The following is an 8,055-nucleotide window of genomic DNA, read 5'->3' on the forward strand; positions in this document are numbered from 1 at the left end:
AATGCATCCTTCATATATCAGTTTGTTTAAACATTGTCCAATCAAAGCAACCCATTCATTTTAATTTTATTTTTTAAAGCTTTATTGATCCCCATCTGTGTTACATAAGTTGTTTCCAGATATATGATATCTCCATGAGCCTTACTTTCTAAAAAAAAAAAATTTAAGCAAAACCAATCAAAAGAGCAAAGAAGGCACTGGATTTGACATCGTATGCAATATCCTACACTTTTTCAACAAAATGAATATCTCTTCCCCCTTTTCATTTTAAAGTTTAGCTAAGACCTAGAAGATTAATGGATTTGCTTCTGATCCTTTATTAAGGTAATTAAGTTAAAAGAATGGCAATGGTTGGCCAATTAATACATAGTAGAGATGTGTGTATAGCTTTGGGAGAGAAATTGAAGACTTATGTATGGCATTAGAATCAGTGCTTTTTCTCCTAATGCACATTCTCAAATTCTTTCAGATTTTCGAGAAAAGAACAAGTTTTTTGAATTAAGTCCTACAGATTAATTTTATTATTGTGAACTATTCCAATTACAAAACTAAAAGCAATGCACTATACACACATGATGTTGGGAATACAGAGTTAGGTAAGCAGGACATTCCTTAGTCCTAAAGAACTCAATCTAGCAGAAAGTATAAGAAATATACAGGTAGCCATAATGCAAATTATAATTTGAGTTTACTGAAGAGGTCCAAACAGAATCATGAAAGGTTTGAAAAAGAAAAGTTACATATATAGTTGAGGAATGATTGTGGTGATAAAGAAGTTGACACTTGAGCAGAACTTTGAAGGAAAAGAGTTCATAGATGAGAAAGGAAGATTAGAAATCATGAAGGTTACTGTCCCCAAGAATGGTCTGAAAGAGGACAGAACAAGGTGTTCATCAGGGAACAGTGAATAATTTAGTTTTGAGTATAAAGAGAAGCTGTATGTGATGAAGGCTGGGAAAAAAAAAAGGCTTCTGTAACTAGAAAGAATGAGAACTCTGGAGAACATTGAGAGACTTAACATTTACAGTGGTATCTTTATCTTTGGCAGATAAACGTTTAAGTACATGTAGGGTTACAAACAGGTTTGGTGAAACCGAACATTCCATAAGGGAAAAACTGTTCAGTCATTGCTAAAATTTAGTGGGTGATTTGGGAGCAAGTCATAAACTCTGGCCATCTGTTTCCTACCACTTGAGGAAGGACTTCCCATTCCTAACCTGTCATCCCACTCTTCCCACCTGACTTCTCCCAATAACCAAAAAACAACAATAACAGTCAGTTGGTGAGAAGGGACTGTTGTGCAGTCTCATGTAGTCTACTTAAGAGAACAAACAGAGTGGCAAACCCTAGCCCTCTGACTCCTGTGTGATCCTGGGCAAATCATTTAACCCCAGGGTCCCAGAAAAAAGAGTGTAAGCTACAGAATATTTGTACTAGCAGAAGTTTTCTTTCCAGCAGCATCAATGAAATCATAAATCCTGGCCAAAAGAAAAGAAACAGGTCATCAAATGAATAATATCAAGTTCCACTCAGTGAAAATATTGGAACAAAGACTGAATGACTACCTGTCAGAAATGTTGTGGGTGAATTCTTTATGGAGACTGACTGCCAACATTCCTCTCAATTTTAAAATTACTGGTGCCAACAGATAAGTTGCTAGCAAGAGAGTACAACATTGAAAAAGATAATCTTATATTCTAATTACTCCACTTCTTAGCTGTATGATCTTGAGCAAAATAGTTAATATCTTTGGATCTCAATTTCCTCATTTATCTGCAAGCAAGCAATGATTCTTTGAGATGCCTCATGGGTCTAAAACCCATGTTTCTATGATTGGCTACCTTTAGAGAAGTAAATTTGGAAGGAAAATGAGCCATGAGCATCTTAGTCCTGAGAGATGAGACACATGGCTAGGGCTAGTAGGTGCTTTCCTCAACAGCTTTCTGGCAACAAGCATTAGGCCAGTGAAAAGCCTAGAATAAGGCTTCCATAGAATAATGGAATAAGAAGTCTTTAAAAGCATGTGTAAAAACAAGATCTGACAGCTGAAAACAAGATCTTAGCTTCTACTTTGAAGGCTAGTGGGTGAATGATTTATGTTTATGTAAGATTTAGATACCACCCACTCCATAAAGTCTCATAATCTGAAAAGACAAAGTAGTTCATCCAATCCATGCCCTAACAAATCCCTTCAGTGATATACAAATAAATACTATTCCAGCCTCTGTGGAAGACCCTCAGTAATGGGAAGAACTTATTCCCTCTAGAGTGAGTGTATTCTCTAAGACAAAGCTGATGATTATAAGCTTAACCATGCTAACTAAGCATGTCTGCAGCTTTTACCCGTTGTTCCTAACTCTGCTCTCAGAGGCCCAGCAGAACAAGTTGAATACCTCCTTTACATATGACCACCTTTCAAATATTTGAAGGCATCTATAATCCCTTTTCCTTCCCCCTACTCGTTGGGGAAAAATTTTTAAAAAATAATAACCTCTCTTCAAACTTATTTTACGTAAACTAAACATTCCTATATCTTTCTAATGAATGTCCTATGTCATGGTTTCAAACTCCAGTCCCAACCATTTATTCCTCTGGACAAATGTTAGCTTGCCAATGTCCTGCCAATTTGCAGCTTAAAACCAAGTCTAAGAAGAGACAACAGAAGATAGCAGGAGTTAAATGCCTGTGGGCATCCCAAAGGAACAGACCATAACAGGCAAGAAAATAGATTTAAGTTTTCTGATTCAGAAGGCAGCTTGAGAAAATGCATGGGCTTCCTCTATCATTGACATAAACAAGAAGGCATAGAAGGGCTGCAATCAGTACAATTACTCAAATAAATGAGATTACAGATCAAAATATTAAAATAAATTTTCAGCTATCTAAAGGGAAAAAATATATTGCTACATTTTTGTTTTCTGATGATAGAAACATTCATCAAAGATTTTTCCTGGAGCTAAACTGACAGAAGAATTTATGACATGTTCTTATATAAAAGAATCTCTGTCATATTATTTTCATTCCTCAAAGTATACTGACCAGATTGGCATGCTCTGTCCTTGAACCCTACCCCATCTCCACTGGTATTTATACTTTTTTTTTCTGTTTCTGGAATGCCCTTCCTTATTACTATACCTGTTTAATTCTTAACTATTGGTTAAAACTTAAATGTTACTTTCTCTAGGAAGTTTTAACTGATGTCCCTATCAGTAGTGATTTTACACAGTACTTTTTTGGTTTATTTTATACTTTTTTTTAAAGTATCATATAGTACTGTAAATTTTAGCTGTCTGTGTGTGGGTCATAATAATCCTACTAAACTCTGAATTTTGCAGGAGCCGGGAAATGTCTTATCTAAACTTGTATTATACCTGAAGCTCACTTCCATTCAAATGTGGGTCCCCCCAGAGGACATCATGTCGAAAATACTCTGGGGATTCAAATCTATTCAAAAGCTATAGCTTATGAGCCTGCTTCTGTAAATTTTATTTTTATTAGTCAATCAGAAGACTAAATTAAACTGGGCTCATTCTCCCACAAAAATACCTGTACCTTTAGAGGGAAAAGTAGACATACTTAGGAATATGGGTAGGAAAACATACATCTAGAGTGCCATGACCAAAGCACATATGTAAAGAGTTAATTTATATCTTCAAAACTATAAGACCATTTTCTTTTGATGTCAGTATACTACTACTATGGGCTAGCTCACTACTACCGTCTTGGTGAAGAGGGGGGGGGGGGAAACTGTTCCATTTACTGAAGCTGTGTTCCCTTTAAGATTCCCTTATTGTGTCCTCTTTTCTGATTTCAGAGATGAGGATCTCCCAGGCTCTAAAGAGTCTACAGACAGGGCCTATCCTCCAGGATGATAGAAGTAATACTATTCAGAGGCAAATCAATTCCCCTAGATCTTTTTGAAATTCTAAATTCTCATTCAATTGAGAAATCCTGGTCTGCTCAGCTCCTTACAGAAGGCCCAAGCAATTTGCTAGGACCTTGTCTGCTGATTCTGAGCACAAAATTCCATTTCCCAATAGGACTCTGCCACTATAGAAATCAGTCTTTTAGCAAACTGGTTTCTATCCAACAATAAATTATTATTATGAATATTAGATTATTCATTTAATAATTTGGAATAAGTGAATTCTTTCACTTTAAACCTGCAGCTGATTAAAAGGGGATTTAACAACTCTCTTATTGCCACTCACCACTTCACCACCAGGAATTGAGGAGATTCAAACCTCCTCATTTAGAGATGAGCATTTTTTCACAGGACTTGCTCCTTGACAGTCTCATGGTCCAGACATGAATGAACATGCTCCATTGACCACCCCCACTTCACCTCCTTTGTTAGGTGCCTGGTGTGGCTCTATAGGGCACATATCTGTGGAGATTCCATTTTCAACTTTTGGCTTTTGTTGGAGCCCTCTGCTAAGATGTTGTTTCTTCTCCATCTGAGGAAGAGTGGCTTTACCATGTCCTTTTTAGCTTAAAGCCCCAGAGGCTTAAACTTTAATTCTTTGAGGGAGGCAGGCCCTTCATACAGCAAATATCAAACTAGGGAAAAACACTTGCGCCTAAGGAAAAAAATCTGTCCTCAAAATCTTGGTCATTATGGCCTTTTCCTTTCCAAAAGGAGTTCTCTTATTCCTTGAGAAGAGGCTTTTTTGGAGTATAAAACAATCAGCTAAATATCACCCATTGACATTGTATGATTTTTTTGTTTTAGCCTTAACACTTTGTTGACAAGGGCAAGTGTTTTTATTCTACCTTTATCTGACTTAGAATTAGAAAATCTTGATTCTCTTTTGGAAATCCTTTAACCCTAAGGCCAAATTTTTAGGGGCCCCCAAAATCGCATACAAATGACTTTGGGCAAGCACAAAAACTAATCCTGGAGATCTAGGTCATTGTCTCCCCTGGCTTCTTCCACAATCCTACCTTTATCATATATATATATATGACCAACAATAAAATTAAACTTTATCTGCATCTTCTACACAGTAGGTGATTAATAAATGTTTGGGGCATTAAGTGACAGTTCATTCTGTATATTTTAGGTAAAATTACATGTATGGGAAAGAAGAGTAGGGGCTCTAGCAGGCTATTAGGGTTATCTTTGATCTAGGACTTTATCCTGCATCCAGGCCACAGCCGATCTCCAAAGCAGGAAATCAGAAGATGGTTTTGGATACCAATGATTTTCACATTGAAGAACCAGAAAAGTGAAATTCAACTCAATATTTATTAAGCATCTGCTTAATACTTAAAGCCCTGTACTCAAGATTGGGGCAGAGAGTAAGCAGCTGAGCAAACCCCAAAAAGTGCAATTAGGTAAGTATAATAATTTTATCATTTGAAACTTTCTACTATTTGCTGGAAAAGATAACATATTTACCATCCCCTTTTGAATCTCTAGTCATCCTTAAAAGCCAACCTAAATGTCACCTCTTCCATAAAGCCTTCCTTGATCTTCCCAGTCACTAATGATCTTGTTGGGCTTCAAGAGGTACCCCAAAATGCTGGAGTTCCAGATTTGGTGTTGCAAGGTGTATCAAAAGAATTTACAGGCTCAGACCCATCTCCAAGTCAAGGTGCAAAGTTTATTATAATTGTAATGCCAATTAAAGTGGGCTAAATTCCAAAAGGTAAATTTATAGAGGAAAGAGAAATCAGGTGCTTCATATGTAACTGATATGTTAATTTTATGGCTTAGAGATGAAGGAAGAGGCCTGGTTCTGACTTTGGCCCAAATGCAGTATCTATAATTCCTGGGTGGAGCTCATGGGGAACCTTCTGGAGGTGTGTTTTTAGGCCTGACATGTCTGTAAGTCAAGTGGATAGCATCCACTTTTGTTCTCTGCCTGCATTAACTTGAAGCACCTCATTATTGTTGCTCATTAGTCTCAGAAACTCCATCTCACTGACCAATAGGCTATTATCTGACATCCAGAAATATTTGTGGTCTTAGCATACTGGTTAGAGTAAATTGGAAAATTATAGCCTAAGGGAAAAAATATATCATTTCTAACTACATTACTCTTAAGGCCAAGGGGCATTGGGTTATTGCTACATCCTCCCTAAAAACTGTAGCACATCAACCTCTTTTGAAGTCCATATAAACACTTTTTTTTTTTTGCAGTTTCGTCCTACATTTATCATACAACATTATTCATTATATATATTTGTGTTTGTCTTCCTACCAGACTGAGCTCCAAGGAGAGTAATGATCACATCAAAACTTTGTCTCTTCTAGCAACTAATAGTACTCTGCACATAATAGATAACAAATAATATGTCTGGCAGATAGCAGTATTCAATTTGATGAATCAAAATATGGTGTTGAATCAAATGGACAGTGAATCTTAGGATCAAACTACACCTTTGGTTGTGTATTGCCCTTAGTAATAACTTTAGATACGAATGGATTTTTTTATGGGCTGGATTAATAGAATTCCTGAATATTTTTAAACAAATTCCCATCATCTCCTCCTAAAACCCCAATGAAAATTACTGTCTTTTTCTAAAGCATTTTCTTAAATGACAAAAATCAATTATATTGATTAAAATCCCTTGACCTATTGCTGGGGACTTACTTTTTGTGTTTGAAGACTAAGGGTTAGAAGCCCAATTTTACCACTTATTAGCTTTATAATCCTAAGCAAGTTACATGAATGCTGTAAGGAAAATACTATAACTGTAAAATGCAACGAAGACATGAGCTGTTTTTATTGTAGTAGTAAGTAGTAGTACCAGTAGTGGTGGTGGTGGTGGTAAACAATGGTACCAAAAAGCACTTGTGTGGTAGTCAGAGCATTAAATGTAAAAGAATAACAGCATGCTGATAACTTGTCCCAAGACTATCCAAACCTTTTTTAAAAAGATGATGATAGAGGCAGCTAGGTGGCGCAGTGGATAGAGCAGGAGCCCTGAGGGACTGGAGTTCAAATTTGATTTCTGTGTGACCTTGACCAAGTCATTTAACCCCAATTGTCTCACCAAAATTTTTTTTAAATTTTTGAAAAGATATGATGATAATGCATTTCTATCTGAATTTCAAAAAAGATGTGAATTAGAAAGTAACAGATAAATCCAACAACATTTTTATCTTAGAGCCCTTTAAACATTTTTATTTGATCTTCATAATAGCCTTTTGAGATATGTGGAGTTAGAGATTATTGTCCCCATTTGAAAAATGAGGAAACTTGGATCCAAGCCTGTTAAGTAATATTCACAAAGTTGCTGATAAATCCAGCATCTGATTCATTAGATCTTGACACTGTGTCACTTTGCTTAAAGGGCATAGTGGATGAAACACAGGGCTGTGAGTTAGATAGACCTGAGTTCAAATTTAGCTTTCGATTGTGACCTTGGACAAGTCACTTAACCCGGTTTGCCTTAGTTTCCTCGTTAAATAAACTGGAGAAGAAAATGGCCAACCACTCCAATATCTCTGCCCAAAAAACAGTAGGGATCACAAAGAGTCAGATACAAATGAAATGACTAAATACTTTGTTTATAGGAGAGAAGAGATGCAAATTGAAAGTTATAGGGGCCCAATTTGGATTGGGGAAGTCAAGGAATGGTTCATAGTGGAGGTGGGATTTGGGCTGAGCCTTGAAGCCTAGAGAAGGAAAAAAGTGTTTCTGGTGAGGAAATAATGATTTAGTTGTATGGATATTCAGAATAGGACACTACTAAATAGGTTATATTCAATCAGGCTTTACTCTGTAAGCTATATTCAAAGAGGATATGGTTTCATCTTGTGGTGCATCCAAATTTGTGTGGTAATGAATAATTTTATGACAGTGTACCTCTCTTCAAGCATAGTCCTACTCTTTTGGGACACCAGGATGGGTACTGAAAATAACAATGGAAAAAACACTTGGTCTAGGTGAGTTGCCATTATGAAGCTATGAATAGGTCATCACCTCCTCTGTCTGGGTCTCAATTTTCCTATCTCAAGGGAATTGAGCTATATTCTCAAGTTCCCTCTGACTGGTATTCTATGTTCTATATTTTAATGGCCCTCTATTAATTATTTCTCACTAA

Source organism: Antechinus flavipes, chromosome 2 (assembly GCF_016432865.1).
Source record: "Antechinus flavipes isolate AdamAnt ecotype Samford, QLD, Australia chromosome 2, AdamAnt_v2, whole genome shotgun sequence".
NCBI lineage: Eukaryota > Metazoa > Chordata > Mammalia > Dasyuromorphia > Dasyuridae > Antechinus > Antechinus flavipes.